The sequence below is a fragment of the Scyliorhinus torazame genome, chromosome 5 (assembly GCF_047496885.1).
Source record: "Scyliorhinus torazame isolate Kashiwa2021f chromosome 5, sScyTor2.1, whole genome shotgun sequence".
Taxonomy (NCBI): Eukaryota; Metazoa; Chordata; class Chondrichthyes; order Carcharhiniformes; family Scyliorhinidae; genus Scyliorhinus; species Scyliorhinus torazame.
The window spans coordinates 122,556,944-122,576,509 of record NC_092711.1 but is presented as its reverse complement, the minus strand read 5'-3'; the positions used below and the strand labels follow the sequence as shown (position 1 = coordinate 122,576,509).

Below are 19,566 nucleotides of genomic sequence, written 5' to 3'. Positions count from 1 at the left end.
AGCCACCCACAACTTACCATTTAATAAATTCACTTTGGTTCAGACAAGACTTTAAACAATTAAGACAAAGGCAGAATTCTCTGGATAGAAAATTTAAAAGGTTGATTTACCCTCAAACATCCACCCCCAATCTAGATTCTTCAGTTCCTGCCTAATATTGTTATAATTAGCCTACCCCAATTTAGCATTCACCCTAGGACCACTCTTATCCTTGTCCACCAGCACTTTAAAACTTGCTGAATTGTGGTCACTGTTCCCGAAATGCTCTCCTACTTAAACTTCTACCACCTGGCTGGGCTCATTCCCCAATACCAGGTCCGGTACAGCCCTTCCCTAGTTGGACTGTCTACATATTGTTTTAAGAAGCCCCCCTGGATGCTCCTTACAAACTCTGCCCCATCTAAGCCCCAAGTACTAAGTGAGCCCCAGTCAATATTTGGAAAGTTGAAGTCTCCCATCACAACAACCCTGTTGTTTTTACTCTTGTCCAAAACCGGTCTACCTATCTGCTCCTCTATCTCCCACTGGCTGTTGGGAGGCCTGTAGTAAACCCCCAACATTGTGAATACACCCTTCTTATTCCTGATCTCTACCCAGAGAGCCTCACTGCCCTCTGAGGTGTCCTCCTGTAGTACAGCTGTGATATTCTCCCTAACGAGTAGCGCAACTCCGCCACCGCTTTTACAACCCCCTCTATCCCACCTGAAACATCTAAATCCTGGAACGTTTAGCTGCCAATCCTGTCCTTCCCTCAACCAGGTCTCTGGAATGGCAACAACATCATAGTTCCAAGTACTAATCCAAGCTCTAAGTTCATCTGCCTTTCCCGTAATACTTCTTGCATTAAAACATATGCACTTCAGGCCACCAGACCCACTGTGTTCAGCAACATCTCCCTGTCTGCTCTGCCTCAGAGCCATACTGGAACTATCCCCTAGTTCTCCCTCAATGCTCTCACCTTCCGACCTATTGCTCCGGTGCAGCGGGTCTCCCTGTCTGCTCTGCCTCAGAGCCATACTGGAACTATCCCCTAGTTCTCCCTCAATGCTCTCACCTTCTGACCTATTGCTCCGGTGCCCACCCCGCTGCCATACTAGTTTAAACCCTCCCGTGTGACACAAGCAAACCTCGCGGCCAGGATATTTATGCCTGTCCAGTTTAAATGCCACCCGTCCTTCTTATACAGGTCACACCTGCCCCGGAAGAGCTCCCAGTGGTCTAGATAACGGAAACCCTCCCTCCTACACCAGCTGTTTAGCCACGTGTTTAGCTGCTCTATCTTCCTATTTCTAGCCTCACTGGCACGTGGCACAGGGAGTAATCCTGAGATGACAACCCTAGAGGCTCTGTCTTTTAACTTTCTGCCTAGCTCCCTGAACTCCTGCTGCAGGACCTCATGCCCCTTCCTGCCTATGTCGTTAGTACCAATATGTACAATGACCTCTGCCTGTTTGCCCTCCCCTTCAGGATGCCTGCTACCCGTTCGGAGACATCCTGGACCCTGGCACCAGGGAGGCAATATACCATCCTGGAGTCTCTTTCATGACCACAGAAGCACCTATCTGTGCGCCTGACTATAGAGTCCTCAATGACTATTGCACTTCTGCGCTTTGACCCTCCCTTCTGAACATCAGAGCCAGCCGTGGTACCACTGCTCTGGCTGCTGCTGTTTTCCCCTGATAGGCTATCCCCCCCCCCGACAGTATCCAAAGGGGTATACCTGTTCGAGAGGGGGACAACCACAGGGGATTCCTGCACTGACTGCCTGCCCTTTCTGGTGGTCACCCATTTCTCTGCCTGCACCTTGGGTGTGACCACATTTATATAACTGCTATCTGTGACGCTTTCCGCCACCTGCGTGCTCCTAAGTGCATCCAACTGCTGCTCCAACCGAACCATGCGGTCTGTGAGGAGCTCCAGTTGGGTGCATTTTCTGCAGATGAAGCCATCTGGGACGCTGGAAGCCTCCCGGACCTGCCACATCTCACAGTCAGAGCACTGCATCCCTCTAATTGACATTGCGTCAATTAATTAGTAAATTAAATTTAAAAGTTTTTTTTTAAAAAGTTACTGTTAACTATCTGTTTCCTCGCACTAGATTTCTTTTTTTTTTAATAAATATTTTATTGAAAATTTCTGGTCAACCAACACAGTACATTGTGCATCCTTTACACAACATTATAACAATACAGATAATAATGACCTTTTTTTATATAAACAAAAAACAACAAATAAATAAATATTAAATAACAAAAATGAAAACTAGCCCTAATTGGCAACTGCCTTGTCACAGGCTATACCCCCCCCCCACCCCATCCCTCCCCCCCCCCCCACCCCCCAAGTCCTGGGCTGCTGCTGCTGCCTTCTTTTTTCCCCCATCTATCTTTCCGCAAGATATTCGACGAACGGTTGCCACCGCCTGGTGAACCCTTGAGCCGACCCCCTTAGGACGAACTTAATCCGCTCTAACTTTATGAACCCCGCCATGTCATTTATCCAGGTCTCCACCCCCGGGGGCTTGGCTTCCTTCCACATCAACAGTATCCTGCGCCGGGCTACTAGGGACGCAAAGGCCAAAACATCGGCCTCTCTCGCCTCCTGCACTCCCGGCTCTTGTGCAACCCCAAATATAGCCAACCCCCAGCTTGGTTCGACCCGGACTCCTACTACTTTCGAAAGCACCTTTGTCACCCCCATCCAAAACCCCTGTAGTGCCGGGCATGACCAGAACATATGGGTATGATTCGCTGGGCTTCTCGAGCACCTCGCACACCTATCCTCCACCCCAAAAAATTTACTGAGCCGTGTTCCAGTCATATGTGCCCTGTGTAATACCTTAAACTGAATCAGGCTTAGCCTGGCGCACGAGGACGACGCGTTTACCCTGTTTAGGGCATCTGCCCACAGCCCCTCCTCAATCTCCTCCCCTAGCTCTTCTTCCCATTTCCCTTTTAGTTCGTCCACCATAGTCTCCCCTTCATCCCTCATTTCCCTATATATATCCGACACCTTACCACCCCCCACCCATTTCTTTGAGATGACTCTGTCCTGCACCTCTTGTGTCGGGAGCTGCGGGAATTCCCTCACCTGTTGCCTCGCAAAAGCCCTCAATTGCATGTACCTAAATGCATTCCCTTGGGGCAACCCATATTTCTCCGTCAGCGCTCCCAGACTCGCAAACTTCCCATCCACAAATAGATCTTTCAATTGCGTTATTCCTGCTCTTTGCCACATTCCATATCCCCCATCCATTCCCCCCGGGGCAAACCTATGGTTGTTTCTTATCGGGGACCCCCCCAATGCTCCAGTCTTTCCCCTATGTCGTCTCCACTGTCCCCAAATCTTCAGTGTAGCTACCACCACCGGACTCGTGGTATAGTTCCTTGGTGAGAACGGCAATGGGGCTGTCACCATAGCCTGCAGGCTGGTCCCCCTACAGGACGCCCTCTCTAATCTCTTCCACGCCGCTCCTTCCTCCTCTCCCATCCACTTACTCACCATTGAAATATTAGCGGCCCAATAATACTCACTTAGGCTCGGTAGTGCCAGCCCCCCCCTATCCCTACTACGCTGTAAGAATCCCTTCCTCACTCTCGGAGTCTTCCCGGCCCAAACAAAACCCATGATACTCTTTTCTATCCTTTTGAAAAAAGCCTTCGTGATCACCACCGGGAGGCACTGAAACACAAAGAGGAATCTCGGGAGGACCACCATCTTAACCGCCTGCACCCTCCCTGCCATTGACAATGCTACCATATCCCATCTCTTGAAATCTTCCTCCATCTGTTCCACCAACCACGTCAAATTTAGCCTGTGCAATGTGCCCCAATTCTTAGCTATCTGGATCCCCAAGTAACGAAAGTCTCTTGTTACCTTCCTCAACAGTAGGTCTTCTATTTCTCTACTCTGCTCCCCTGGATGCACCACAAACAGCTCACTCTTCCCCATATTCAATTTATACCCTGAAAAATCCCCAAACTCCCCAAGTATCCGCATTATTTCTGGCATCCCCTCCGCTGGATCCGCCACATATAGTAGCAGATCATCCGCATATAAAGATACCCGGTGTTCTTCTCCTCCCCTAAGTATTCCCCTCCATCTCCTGGAACCTCTCAGCGCTATCGCCAGGGGCTCAATCGCCAGTGCAAACAGTAATGGGGACAGAGGACATCCCTGCCTTGTCCCTCTATGGAGCCGAAAATATGCCGATCCCCGTCCATTCGTGACCACACTCGCCACTGGGGCCCTATACAACAGCTGCACCCATCTAACATACCCCTCTCCAAACCCGAATCTCCTCAACACCTCCCACAGATAATCCCATTCCACTCTATCAAATGCTTTCTCGGCATCCATCGCCACTACTATCTCCGTTTCACCCTCTGGTGGGGCCATCATCATTACCCCTAACAGCCTCCGTATATTCGTGTTCAGCTGTCTCCCCTTCACAAACCCAGTTTGGTCCTCATGAACCACCCCCGGGACACATTCCTCTATTCTCATTGCCATTACCTTGGCCAGGACCTTGGCATCCACATTTAGGAGGGAAATTGGTCTGTAGGACCCGCATTGTAGCGGATCCTTTTCCTTCTTTAAGAGAAGCGATATCGTTGCTTCTGACATAGTCGGGGGCAGTTGTCCCCTTTCCTTTGCCTCGTTAAAGGTCCTCGTCAGTAGCGGGGCGAGCAAGTCCAAATATTTTCTGTAAAATTCAACTGGGAATCCGTCCGGTCCCGGGGCCTTTCCCGTCTGCATGTTCCTAATTCCTTTCACCACTTCTTCTACCGTGATCTGTGCTCCCAGTCCCGCCCTTTCCTGCTCTTCCACCTTGGGAATTTCCAGCCGATCCAAAAAATCCATCATTCTCTCCCTCCCATCCGGGGGTTGAGCTTCATACAATTTTTTATAAAATGTCTTGAACACTTCATTCACTCTCTCCGCTCCCCGCTCCACCTCTCCTTGCTCGTCCCTCATCCCCCTATTTCCCTCGCTGCTCCCCTTTTCATCAATTGGTGTGCCAGCAATCTGCTCGCCTTCTCTCCATATTCATACTGTACACCTTGCGCCTTCCTCCATTGTGCCTCTTCAGTGCCTGTAGTCAGCAAGTCAAATTCCACATGCAGCCTTTGCCTTTCCCTGTACAGTCCCTCCTCCGGTGCTTCCGCATATTGTCTGTCCACCCTTAAAAGTTCTTGCAGCAACCGCTCCCGTTCCTTACTCTCCTGCTTCCCTTTATGTGTCCTTATTGATATCAGCTCCCCCCTCACCACCGCCTTCAACGCCTCCCAGACCACTCCCACCTGAACCTCCCCATTGTCATTGAGTTCCAAGTACTTTTCAATGCATCCCCTCACCCTTAGACACACACCCTCATCTGCCATTAGTCCCATGTCCATTCTCCAGGGTGGGCGCCCTCTTGTTTCCTCCCCTATCTCCAAGTCTACCCAGTGTGGGGCATGATCCGAAATGGCTATAGCCGTATATTCCGTTCCCCTCACCCTCGGGATCAATGCCCTACCCAACACAAAAAAGTCTATGCGTGAATAGACTTTATGGACATAGGAGAAAAACGAGAACTCCTTACTCCTAGGTCTACTGAATCTCCACGGGTCCACCCCTCCCATCTGCTCCATAAAATCCTTAAGCACCTTGGCTGCTGCCGGCCTCCTACCAGTCCTGGACTTCGACCTATCCAGCCTTGGTTCCAACACCGTGTTAAAATCTCCCCCCATTATCAGCTTTCCCGTCTCTAGGTCCGGGATGCGTCCTAGCATTCGCCTCATAAAGTTGGCATCGTCCCAGTTCGGGGCATACACATTTACCAAAACCACCATCTCTCCCTGTAATTTGCCACTCACCATCACGTATCTGCCCCCGTTATCCGCCACTATAGTCTTTGCCTCGAACATTACCTACTTCCCCACTAATATAGCCACCCCCCCTGTTTTTCGCATCCAGCCCCGAATGGAACACCTGCCCCACCCATCCTTTGCGCAACCTAACCTGGTCTATCAGTTTCAGGTGCGTTTCCTGTAACATAACCACATCTGCTTTAAGTTTCTTAAGGTGAGCGAGTACTCGTGCCCTCTTTATCGGCCCGTTCAGCCCCCTCACGTTCCACGTGATCAGCCGAGTTGGGGGGCTTCCCACCCCCCCCCTTGCCGGTTAGCCATCATCTTTTTCCAGCTTCTTACCCAGTTCCCACGCAGCTGTATCTCTCCCAGACGGTGCCCCCCCGCCCATCCTTTCCCGTACCCACTCCCCCCTTTCCCCAGCAGCAGCAACCCAGTAATTCCCCCCTCCCCCCCGCTAGACCCCCCGCTAGCGTAATTACTCCCCCCATGTTGCTCCCAGAAGTCAGCAAACTCTGGCTGACCTCGGCTTCCCCCCGTGATCACGGCTCGCACCGTGCGACGCCCCCTCCTTCCTGCTTCTCTATTCCCGCCATAGTTATCATAGCGCGGGAACCAAGCCCGCGCCTCTCCCTCGGCCCCGCCTCCCATGGCCAACGCCCCATCTCCTCTCCCTCCCCACCTCCCCCCATCACCACCTGTGGGAGAGAGAAAAGTTACCATACCGCAGGATTAAAACATAAAACCCCCCTTCGCCCCCCCCCATTCGCCCCACCACTTTGTCCAAACGTTCATTTTCATAGTCCACTCATTCCAATTTTTCTTCTACAATAAAAGTCCACGCTTCATCCGCCGTCTCAAAGTAGTGGTGCCTCCCTTGATATGTGACCCACAGTCTTGCCGGTTGCAGCATTCCAAATTTTATCTTCTTTTTGTGAAGTACCGCTTTGGCCCGATTAAAGCTCGCCCTCCTTCTCGCCACCTCCGCACTCCAGTCTTGATAAACGCGGATCACCGCGTTCTCCCATTTACTACACCGAGTTTTCTGCGCCCATCTAAGGACCATTTCTCTATCCTTAAAACGGAGGAATCTCACCACTATGGCTCTGGGAGTTTCTCCTGCTCTCGATCCTCGCACCATAACTCGGTATGCTCCCTCCACCTCCAACGGACCCGTCGGGGCCTCCGCTCCCATTAACGAGTGCAGCATCGTGCTCACATATGCCCCGACGTCCGCCCCCTCCACACCTTCAGGAAGGCCAAGAATCCTCAAGTTGTTCCTCCTTGCGTTATTTTCCAGTGCCTCCAACCTCTCCACAGATCGTTTCTGGTGTGCCTCCTGTATCTCCGACTTCACCACCAGGTCCTGTATATCGTTCTCATTCTCTGCTGCTTTCGCCTTCACGACCCGAAGCTCCTGCTCCTGGGTCTTTTGTTCCTCTTTCAGCCCTTCAATCGCCTGTAATATCGGGGCCAACAACTCTTTCTTCATTTCCTTTTTTATCTCCTCCACGCAGCGTTTCAAGAACTCTTGTTGTTCAGGGCCCCATATGAGACTGCCACCTTCCGCCGCCATCTTGGTTTTTGCTTGCCTTCCTTGCCGTTGTTCCAAAGGATCCGCTGCAATCCGGCCACTTTCCTCTCCTTTTTCCATCCGTGTCCAGGGGGAACACCCTTCTGGTTTACCGCACGGTGTTTTTAGCCGTTAAAATTGCCGTTGGGGCTCCTATCAAGAGCCCTAAAGTCCGTTCCACCGGGAGCTGCCGAAACGTGCGACTTAGCTGGTCATCGCCGCACCCGGAAGTCCGCACTAGATTTCTACTATAAATGTGAAAGCTATACAGAGTACTCTCCGATCGCTGGCTTAGATACCCCTCTAAATTATAATTAAGTTAAAAGTAAATATGTTTAATTAGTTTAACAATGCTTAATTTTTTTAATTTAGTGTACCTTCCCAACCAGCCAATCAGCTCACAGCTTTACTGTGATGTCACTTCTGTGTCCCCCCCCCCCCCACCCACATACAATTTGAAAAGGTAATAAAAATCACTTACATTTCCAGGTTCGCAGATGCTCTCTGGTTCTCTCCCTTTCCTGATTACCTCCACCAAATTACGAAGTTCCAAATTTCCACTCTGGATGCGTCTCACTCCGGCTGTGTCTCCTCCAATATATAATAATCACTTATTGTCACAAATGGGCTTCAATGAAGTTACTGTGAAAAGACCCTAGTTGCCACAATCCAGCACCTGTCTGGGGAGGCTGGTCCGGGAATTGAACCCGCGCTGCTGGCCTTGTTCTGCTTTACAAGCCAGCTGTTTAGCCCACTGTGCTAAACCAGCCCCTAAATTTAGAGTACCCAATTAATTTTTTCCAATTAAGGGGCAATTTAGTGTGGCCAATCGTGATATCACCCAGGAGTCACACGGTTGTACATTTCATTAAGGCACAAAATCTGCCCAACTCCGGCGAGGAAGTAAGGACAATCACCAGGGACTGCCAGGTCTGTGCGGAGTGCAAGCCGCACTTCTACCGGCCGGACCGCGCGCGCCTGGTGAAGGCCTCCCTCCCCTTTGAACACCTCAGCGTGGACTTCAAAGGCCCCCTCCCCTCCACCGATGGTCACACATATTTCCTTCGTGTGATCGACGAATACTCCAGGTTCCCGTTTGCCATCCCCATTTGCCCCGACATGACGTCTGCCACCGTCATTAAAGCCCTCAACACAATCTTCACTCTGTTCGGTTTCTCCGCCTACAACCACAATGACAGGGGAACCTCATTCATGAGTGATGAGCTGCGTCAGTTCCTGCTCAGCAGGGGTATCGCCTCCAGCAGAACGACAAGCTACAACCCCCGGGGAAACGTACAGGTAGAAAGGGAGAATGGGACGGTATGGAGGGCCGTCCAGCTGGCCCTATGGTCAAGAAACCTCCCGGCCTCCCGCTGACAGGAGGTCCTCCCTGATGCACTCCACTCCATTCGCTCACTACTCTGCACTGCCACTAACAATACACCCCATGAACGTCTTTTTGCCTTCTCCAGGAAGTCCACATCCGGGGCGTCGCTCCCGACTTGGCTCACAGCTCCGGGAACCGTGTTTCTCCGTAAGCACGTCCGACTCCACAAGGCGGACCCGTTGGTGGAGAGGGTGCACTTGCTCTACGCAAACCCCCAGTACGCCTATGTGGCGTTCCCCGACAGCTGCCAGGACACTGTCTCCCTCAGGGACCTGGCACCAGCAGGTTCCACCCCCACACCACCCCCTTCGCCCCCGGCATCACCCTCCCCACCCCCGTCGCTCACAACAGCAACCCCCCCCCCCCCACCCCAGGATCGTCTGCCCCCCCCCTCTGTCCACGCCCGACAATGACAAGGATTTCGGCACGCTCCCGGAGTCACCTTCGACCAGATCAGCACCAACATCGCTGACACCACTGCGTCGCTCCCAGAGGAACATCAAGGCCCCGGACCGGCTAAACCTCTGACCTGTCCACCGGACATCAAAGGACATTTGTTTGCTCAAATCTTGTAAATATTAACTTATTGTTGTATATAGTTATCCACCACCCCGCCATACTTTAACATGGGGTGAATGTGGTAAACCACTGTTGAACCTGTATTAGGTGTTGTACGGTAGGACCTGTACTACAGGTTCGCCGGTAGTCCCTGCCTGCTGGCTCCGCCCAGGAGGCGGGGTATAAATATACATGTCCTCCAGCTAGCAGCCATTTAGCCAGCTGCTGTGAGAGGCCACACATCTGATAGCAATAAAGCCTCAGTTAGATTCAACTATCGTCTTTGTCCAATTGATCGTGCCTCATTACTAATGACAGTAAATACACTATGAAAATAACGATTTTAAAACTAAACGTGATTACACATGCGTACTTACAGCTTCTTACATCACAACAGTGAATATGTTTCAAAAGTACTCTATTGGCTTTAAAAGATTTCAGAAGGTCCACTGGCAGTGCAAGGTTTTATAGAAATGTACATTTGTTCTAATAGTCCACAAACTAGGATATACCCCTGTCTCTGGATCTGTAAAGACGTAATTACCTTCAAATGCTCACACCCCTGTCTCTGGATCTGGAAAGACTTAATTACCTGCAAATGCTCGTATTCAAAGCCTTGTCTTGCATCTTTGACTTTGTCTATATATATATGTTTCGAGAACAGTGTTCTTCAAACTCGGGGGCGTGGCCCGCGGGCGGGTGTCGGGAGGATCGCGGAGCCGTCCTTCACGGCGCTCCTGATCGCACAAATCCCCACGCAGCAGCCAGCTTTTAATAATGCCGGCTGCAAGCGGCTTTTAAAACGGCCGCGAACATGTAAAAAAAAATTCGGCCACATTGAGCATGCGTGCACGATCATCGCCGCTGATCGAGCGTGCATGCGCAGTGCGGCCGCTATTTTTTTACATGGTCGCAGCTTTTTGTTTTACAAGTTCGGGGGTGTTTTATTCATTTATTTTATTCATTTAATTTTCATTTTTTCCATTTAATATTTATTTTTTTCATTTAATTTATTCTTTTTTTTTACAAGTTTGGACGGGTTTTATTTGACAAAATTTTACAGGAAAAAAAATGCAGAACTTTGGACCGATGGAGACTCCATACTGTCCGACACTGGAAGGCTTCACCTTCATCCAACAGGTTCCATTGAAGGAGCGTGTACGAGGGCCAAAGGGACCAAAAACCATTTCCTCCATTTTTATCAGCAGCAAACAAGGTAAGAGAAAATGGTGGGTCGCTCAGGTCGGCCGGGTTGGGTCCCGACGGTTGGCCGGTTGGTAAAAGTGGGTCCCCAGAAAAAAAGTTTGAAGAACAGTGTTGAAGAACATACCTCTTCATTCAGCTGAGAAAGCAGTGCTCCGAAAGCTAGTGACATCGAAACAAACCTGTTGGACTTTAACCTGGTGTTGTCAGACTTCTATCTGCAGGATGATTCTGAAGGGTTTGCTCCAGCTCAGGGGGCGGAGCTGGAGGACTGACTGGGAGTGGCTGGTCCTCCAACCAATCAGGGTGAACGGGAACCGGGGCTCTCACTCACTACGCATGCGCTACGCCGCACACTTCGTCCACCCGGGCCTGTCTCCGGGAAAAGCCCGACCAGTGGTCGCCGGTTCAACTGCCGTATCCGAGCTTAATATTCGGGGCTTGGGGCCTTCACGAAATGTTTATGTAGCCTCCCGACCCATCCACCGGCTCTATCCATGCCTCATGACTCACCGAGCGGGATCTGACAAGGTGACGATTTCCACCCGACCGACTGAATCCTGAGCTGTCATCGGCACTGCGCATGCTCCAGCGCACGTGGGTGACCGGGCTCGGCCCCGCCCCTCATTCACTCCGATTGATTGGAGGACCAGTCGCTCCGCTCGGACCTCCAGTCCAGCCTCTCTCTTCCTATTGGGCCAGAGCTGCCGTCAATCATTCCCAGGGCATTGTGAGCTGGAGCATGCGCAGTGCCGATGCTGGACTCGGCCGGGAGGTTTCACTGAAACCCGGTGGAGGCTCCAAACCCCAATAACAGGTTTCCGGGCCCGGGTTTGCATTGAGCGGCGGGACAGCTGCGGCCTGCTCCCGGTGACAGGCCTGAGTTAACGGCTGCCGTCTTTATAGAGGCTGCAAACCCGCAGGGGGCAAAACATCAGAGAGAGAGTTTGTTGTGAAACCAATGGGATTTTGTAAAGCAGGAGGTCAGGGTTACAGTCAACAACAACAACTTCTATTTATATAACACCTTTAACATCATAAATCATCCCAGTCAACTTCACAGCAACATTATAAAACAAAGTGAGACACCCAGACACAAAAGGAGATATTAGGGCAGGTGACCAAAAACTTGGTCAAAGAGGTGAGTTTTAAAGAGTCTGAAAGGAGGTGAGTGAGGTGGAGACGGGGAGGTTTCGGGAGGGAATTCAGTGCTTGGGGCTGAGGGAACTGAAAACCGCGGCGGAGTAATTAGAATCGGGGGTGTACAAGAGTCCAGGATCAGAGCTGTGCAGATATCCCAGGGGGTTGTGGAGCTGGAGGAGATACAGACACAGGGAGAGACGAGGCTATGGAGGGATTTGAAAACAAGGGTTAGAATTGAGTGGGAGCGAATGCAAGTCTCGGAGCACAGGGATCATAGGGGAAAGGAACTGGCTGTGAATTAAGACATGGGTAGCAGACTTTTGGATCACTTTAAGTTTCCAGAGGTAGAATGTGGGAGAGCAGCCAGGTGTGTGATGGAATTGTCAAATCGGGAGGTGACGATGGTAAATTGCCGAATGGTTTCCTTCTGCACTGTAAATTCTATGAATGATCCTTCTATGACAAGTGGAAACAGGTGGTCTTTGTTATAGTACAGACATGAGTCCAAAGATGTTCAGGTTATGTGGATTGGCCATGCTAAATTGCCTTAGTGTCCAAAAAGGTTAGGTGAGGTTACGGGGATAGGGTGGGGGTGTGGGCTTCAGTAGGGTGCTCCTTCCACGGTCCGGTGCAGACTCAATGGGCCGAATAGCCTCTTTCTGCACTGTAAATTCTATGAGGTCAGAAGCTCATATTGGGATCAAATCAAGTTTACAAAGAGACTGGCAAAGTCTCTAAGACTATTGCCAAGGAGAGGGATAGAGTTGGTATGTCAGGAATGGAGGTTGGAGCAGGAAACCGAACAGTGGATTCAGTCTTCTCCATATTTGATTGAAGTTATTTCATCAGCGGGAAGAGAACCACAATGGACCCGGAGTCTGATATCCGGTATAACTTAGTTCGAGAGGCAGAGGAAGAACAAAGGAAACCCTGGAAGATTTGGAGAAACGCCCTTCGCGATTGCTCATCAAATCTCCATACAGTCAGTTCTGGACACAAGGTTAACATCTGTTATTCTGTCTGCTCAGTCAGGGTATTCAGACTAATGTCTGCCACAAGTCATGAATGAAGTGACTTATAAAGCATATTCTTACCTCTAATTATATAACTTTGGTAAAAAGATACAGAAATAATGATCTTATACTTTATTTAGATTTCAGCCCCAGGGAGGAGGGAGAGTGTGTGGGACGGGGATTTACAGCTTTGGGGAAAGAAGAGAGAAAAAAACGTCTGGAATTGTCTGTTCTGAATTTCTATCCTGTACTGATAGTGTGACCTTTGTAAACTCCTTTTCCAGGGCATTAGGAGAGGATTTTCAGACAGGAAACACAAACCAAATATCACATTAAGATCCGACAGTGTCATTTAATTGATCAGGATCTGAATATCCTCAGACGATGAATGTGGAATGAAAAATGTTTGTTCTGTTTGTGGGAAAATATTTCAAACATCAGTGTGACTGGAAAAGTACCGAGACACACACGCACCCGAGTGAGTGTGTTCCAGTGAACTGACTGTGGAAAGAGCTTTAACCAGTTACAGCCTGAAGAAACACCACACCATTCACTAAGGGGAGAAACCATACACGTGTTCTGTGTGAGGACGAAGCTTCACTTGATTGTCTAAAGAGGAAATACACAAAGACACTGACTCCATGGAGATACCATGGAAACATGGAGATTGTGGAAGTTGGATGTTCAACAGTTCAGTGAGAATCGGGTCAAAGGAGCAAAGGGTAAGTATCAGAGACAAGATGAGCTCTGGAAGAGCATGATGGGAGATAGCAGGAAAAGAGGGGAAAGATGTGAGTTCAGAATTTGGACAAGAAAGGACTTTAGAGGCAGTTTTACTTAGTGGTTCAGTGGAAGATGAGCTGTAGAATCAGCTGATCGGATTGTTTCAATTGGGGTTTTTCAGCCCTTCCTGCTGGCTGGATCTTCCAATCCCACAGATCTCTCGGTCTGCTGTTCCGGTTCATTGGTTGTCTCATTGGGTTCGCTGTCGGCCTCTTGGGGTCTGTGGAAGAACTCCCGGAGACCCATTCGCCTGATGAATTCCCCAGAGAGGGGAAACTACAGCATCTTCTTCGCAGCCTTCAACGTATCATCAAAGGCTGTGTGGGCCATCCCCACTACTTGCCTTCAAACAACCGCACAATCTCAAACAGAACATTGTTTGCAGCAAACTACCCAGCCTTCAGGAGAACAGCGACCACAACACCACACAACCCTGCCATGGCAATCTCTGCAAGACGTGCCAGATCATCGACATGTGAGAACACCACCCACCAGGTACGCGGTACATACTATACACGTGCGACTCGGCCAACATTGTCTACTCATACGCTGCAGGAAAGTGTGTCCCAAGGCATGGTACATTGGCGAGACCATGCAGACGCTGTGTGAAGTAACTGTGAAAAGCCCCTAGTCGCCACATTCCGGCGCCTATTCGGGTAAGGTGGTTCGGCATCACAATCCAGCTGTCTAGCCCACTGAGCTAAACCATCACATGACAATCGCCAGGCAGGGAGGTTCCCTTCCAGTCGGGGAACACTTCAGTAGCCAAGGGCATTCAGCCTCTGATCTTCGGGTAAGCGTTCTTCAAGGAAGCCTTCAGGATGCACGGCAATGCAGAATCGATGAGCAGAAACTGATGGCCAAGTTCTGCACACATGAGTATGGCCTCAACTGGGACCTTGAATTCATGTTGCATTACATTCACCCACCACCATCTGGCCTGGGCTTACGAAATCCTACCAACTGTGCTGGCTTGAGACAATTCACTCCTCTTTAATCTGTGATTATCCCTCTCTCCAGTCGCACCGTCTGGACCTGTAAAGATTTAATTACCTGCAAAGACTCGCATTCAAAGTACCATCTCGCATCATTGAATTTTTCTACATATGTGTTTGTGGAACCCACATCTTCATTCACCTGAGGAAGGAGCTACGCTCTGAAAGCTAGTAATTTGACACAAACCTGTTGGATTTTAACTTGGTGTTGTAAGACTTCTTACTGCGCCCACCCCAGTCCAACGCCGGCATCGCCACATCATAAATGGGAAACAGTTAGGGCAGCACGTGGCACAGTGGTTAGCATTACAGTCTGTGGTGCTGAGGACCTGGGTTCGAATCCCGGCTCTGGGTCACTGTCCGTGTGGAGTTTGCACATTCTCCCAGTGTGTGCATGGGTTTCACCCCCACAACCCAAAGATGTGCAAGTTAGGTGGATTGGCCACGCTAAATTGCCCCCCCCCCCCAAAAAAAAAATGTTAAATAAGAAAAAAATAAATGAGAAGCATTTAATGCTTCTGCCAGTTTTGAACCAGGCACCTTTCGCGCGTTAGGTGAATGTGATAACGTCTACGCTACAGAAACAGCTGGCAGCACAGTACCCAATGGCCCTGTGCAACATTCAACTGCACAGTCTTGCTGCAGTTTTCAATGGTTTGGCTGGGAGACCGTGTCACTGATTACATGAAGACAGCTGTTCCTTCAAAACAGATGTCTCAACTTGTAAGTCCATAAGATATAGAACTTATATTGAACTTTAGCATTTGTTCAGCAAATATCTAACGGAACAATGTTTTCTGTTCAATCATTAATGCATCATTCGGACTTCCGGGTGCGGCGATGACCAGCTAAGTCGCACGTTTCGGCAGCTCCCGGTGGAACGGACTTTTGGGCTCTTAATAGGAGCCCCAACGGCAATTTAAACGGCCCAAAACACCATGCGGTAAACTAGAAGGGAATCCCCCCGGACACGCATGGATAAGGGAGAGGATAGCGGCCGGATTGCGGAGGATCCTCTGGAGCAGTGGCAAGGAAGGCAAGCTCAAAGCAAGATGGCGTCGGAAGGTGGCCGTTTGTTATGGGGCCCAGACCAACAAGAGTTCCTGTGTGGAAGAGCTGAAAAAGGAGTTGAAGAAGGAGCTGTTGGCCCCGATATTACAGGTGATTGAAGGGCTAAAGGAGGAGCAGAACCCAAGAGTAGGAGCTTCGGGTCGTGAAGGCAAAGGCTGCTGAAAATGAAGACGAAATACAGGGCCTAGTGGTGAAGACAGAGATGCACGAGGCACAGCACAAAAGGTGTGTGGAAAGGCTGGAAGTACTTGAGAATAATTCGAGGAGGAAGAATTTAAGGGTTCTGGGTCTTCCCGAAGGCGCAGAAGGGGCGGACGTCGGGACATATGTGAGCACGATGCTTCACTCGCTAATGGGATCGGAGGCCCCGACGGGCCCTTTGGAGGTGGAGGGAGCTTATCGAGTTTTGGCGCGAAGACCGAGGGCTGGAGAAATACCTCGAGCTATAGTGGTGAGGTTTCTCCGCTATAATGACAGAGAGACGGTCCTCAGATGGGCGAAGAAAACTCGGAGCTGTAGCTGGGAGAACGCGGTGATCCGCGTATATCAGGATTGGTGTGCGGAGGTGGCGAGAAGGAGGGCTAGTTTTAATCGGGCTAAAGCGGTGCTTCACAAAAAGATCCAGTTTGGAATGTTACAACCGGTGAGATTGTGGGTCACACACCAAGGGAAGCACCGCTACTTTGAGACGGCAGAAGACGCGTGGACATTCATTGTGGACGAGAAGCTGGAATAGTCTGGCGAGAGAAAGAACTTTTGGGACAAAGTGGTGGGGTGATTATGTGGGGCGAGGAAATTTGTTAATCTTGCGATCCTGTAACTTCTCTCTCTTCCCCATGTTGGGGGGTGGGGGGGGGAGGGGGGGGAGTATGAGGAACTGTGGGCGCCGGTCATTAGGGGTGGGGCCGAGTGGGAAACGCGGGCTTTGTTCCCGCGCTATGGTAATTATGGCGGGAACAGGGACGCAGGAAGGAGGAGTCCTCGCACAGCGGGGGCCGAGGACAATGGGGGAAGCCGAGGTCAGCCAGAGTTCGCTGACTTCTGGGAGCAACATGGGGGTTGCAGCTACGCTAGAAAGGGATCTAGCGGAGGGGGGGGGTTAACTGGGTTGCTGCTGCTAAGGAGAAGGGGGAGCTGTTATGGGATGGGGTGGTCGAGGCGGGAAGGCGCCGTCGGGGGGGATACACGGGTACGTGGGAACCGGGTGAGGAGCTGGGCTAAAAAAAGGGGATGGCTAGTCGACAAGGGGGTGGGGGTAAAGAGCCCCCCAACCTGGCTGATCACGTGGAACGTGAGAGGTCTGAACGGGCCGATTAAAAGGGCACGGGTACTCGCACACCTAAAGAAAGTAAAGGCAGATGTGGTTATGTTGCAGGAGATGCATCTGAAACTGATAGACCAGGTCAGACTACGTAAAGGATGGGTGGGGCAGGTGTTTCATTCGGGTTTGGATGCGAAGAACAGGGGGGTGGCTATCTTGGTGGGGAAACGGGTACTGTTTGAGGCAAAGACCATAGTGGCGGATAGTGGGGGTAGATATGTGATGGTGAGTGGCAGATTGCAAGGGGAGGCGGTAGTTCTGGTGAACGTATATGCCCCGAACTGGGATGATGCATATTTTATGAGGCGTATGTTGGGACGTATCCCGGACCTGGAGGCGGGAAAGTTGGTAATGGGGGGAGACTTCAATACGGTGCTTGATCCAGGGCTGGACCGATTGAGGTCCAGGACCGGGAGGAGGCCGGCAGCGGCCAGGGTGCTCAAGGACTTCATGGAGCAGATGGGAGGGGTAGACCCCTGGAGATTTAGTAGGCCTAGTAGTAAGGAGTTCTCATTTTTCTCCCATGTCCACAAAGTATACTCACGGATAGACTTTTTTGTCTTGGGAAGGACACTGATTCCGAAGGTGACAGGGACGGAATATACGGCCATAGCTATTTCGGACCACGCTCCACATTGGGTAGACCTGGAGGTAGGAGAGGAAAAAGAACAGCACCCACTCTGGAGAATGGATATGGGCTTATTGGCGGATGAGGGGGTATGTTTAAGGGTGAGGGGGTGCATCGAAAGGTACTTGGAGCTTAATGACAATGGAGAGGTTCAGGTGGGAGTGGTCTGGGAGGCATTGAAGGCGGTGGTTAGAGGGGAACTGATATCCATAAGGGCACATAAAGTGACGCAAGAGGGTAAAGAAAGGGAGCGATTGGTGAAAGAACTTTTGAGGGTGGACAGGCAATATGCGGAGGCACCGGAGGAGGGACGGTACAGGGAAAGACAAAGGCTACATGTGGAATTTGACCTGCTGACCACGGGTAAGGCAGAGGCACAGTGGAGGAGGGCACAGGGTGTACAGTATGAGTATGGAGAGAAGGCGAGTCGGCTACTGGCCCACCAATTGAGGAAGAGGGGAGCAGCGAGGGAAATGGGTGGGGTGAGAGATGAGGAGGGAGAGATGGAACGGGGAGCGGAGAGAGTGAACGGGGTGTTCAAGGCATTTTATGAGAGGTTATATAAGGATCAGCCCCCGGAAGGGAAGGAGGAAATGATGTGTTTCTTGGATCAGCTGGAATTCCCTAAGGTGGAGGAGCAGGAGAGAGCGGGACTGGGAACACAGATTGAGATGGAGGAGGTGGTAAAAGGGATTGGGAGCATGCAGGCAGGGAAGGCCCCGGGACCGGACAGATTCCCGGTGGAATTTTATAGGAAGTATATGGACTTACTGGCCCCGCTTTTGACGAGAACCTTTAATCAGGCTAGGGAAAGGGGGCAGTTGCCCCCGACTATGTCGGAGGCAACGATATCGTTCCTTTTGAAGAAGGAAAAAGACCCGCTGCAGTGTGGGTCCTACAGGCCCATTTCCCTTTTAAATGTAGATGCTAGGCTCCTGGCCAAGGTGATGGCGACGAGGATAGAGGACTGTGTCCCGGGGGTGGTCCACGAGGTTCAAACTGGGTTCGTTAAGGGGAGACAGCTGAACACGAACATACGGAGGTTGCTAGGGGTAATGATGATGCCCCCACCAGAGGTGGAGGCGGAGATAGTGGTGGCGATGGATGCCGAGAAAGCATTTGACTGAGTGGAGTGGGATTATCTGTGGGAGGTGCTGAGGAGATTTGGTTTTGGAGAAGGGTATATCGGATGGGTACAGCTGCTGTATAGGGCCCCGGTGGCGAGCGTGGTCACGAACAGACAGAGGTCTGATTACTTCCGTCTTCATAGAGGGACAAGGCAGGGGTGTCTCCTGTCTCCGTTACTGTTTGCATTGGCGATTGAGCCCCTGGCCATAGCACTGAGGGGCTCCAGGAAGTGGAGGGGAGTGCTCAGGGGAGGAGAAGAACACCGGGTATCCTTGTATGCAGATGATTTATTGCTGTATGTTGCGGACCCAGTGGAGGGGATGCCTGAGATAATGCAGACACTCAGGGAGTTTGGGGAATTTTCGGGGTACAAATTGAATATGGTTAAGAGTGAGTTGTTTGTGGTGCATTCGGGGGAGCAGAGCAGGGGAATAGATGACTTACCGCTGAGGAAGGTAACAAGAGATTTCCGGTACTTAGGGATTCAGATAGCCAGGAGTTGGGGAACCTTACACCGGCTTAATTTAACAAGATTGGTGGAACAGATGGAGGAGGATTTTAAGAGATGGGACATGGTGCCCCTGTCACTGGTGGGTAGGTTGCAGGCGGTCAAAATGGTAGACCTCCCGAGATTCCTCTTTGTGTTTCAGTGCCTTCCGGTGATGGTCACGAAGGCTTTTTTCAAGAGAATTGAGAAAAGTGTCATGAGTTTTGTGTGGGCCGGGAAGACCCCGAGAGTGAGGAGGGGGTTCTTTCAGCGTAGCAGGGATAGGGGGGGCTGGCACTACCGAGCCTAAGTGAATACTACTGGGCCGCCAATATCTCAATGGTGTGTAAGTGGATGGGAGAAGGGGAGGGAGCGGCGTGGAAGAGATTGGAGATGGCGTCCTGCAAGGGAACCAGCCTACAAG

At 50.9% G+C, this 19,566-nt stretch overlaps 1 protein-coding gene across 4 annotated transcripts in view; it reads right to left on the bottom strand.

The window, feature by feature from the left end:
- LOC140419650 (uncharacterized) overlaps positions 1 to 11,156 on the bottom strand; it is a 28,087-nt gene extending 16,931 nt beyond the window's left edge. For 2 of the 4 annotated variants that reach the window (XM_072503575.1, XM_072503578.1), the window contains exons 1-2: positions 11,087 to 11,156; positions 7,907 to 8,016 (exon numbers count right to left, since the gene is read on the bottom strand). The gene's annotated coding sequence lies outside the window, so the exon portion shown is untranslated. The remainder of the gene's footprint in view (positions 1 to 7,906; positions 8,017 to 11,086) is intronic. The other 2 variants (XM_072503576.1, XM_072503577.1) reach the window with 2 other exon arrangements.
- Positions 11,157 to 19,566: the final 8,410 nt, after the last annotated feature.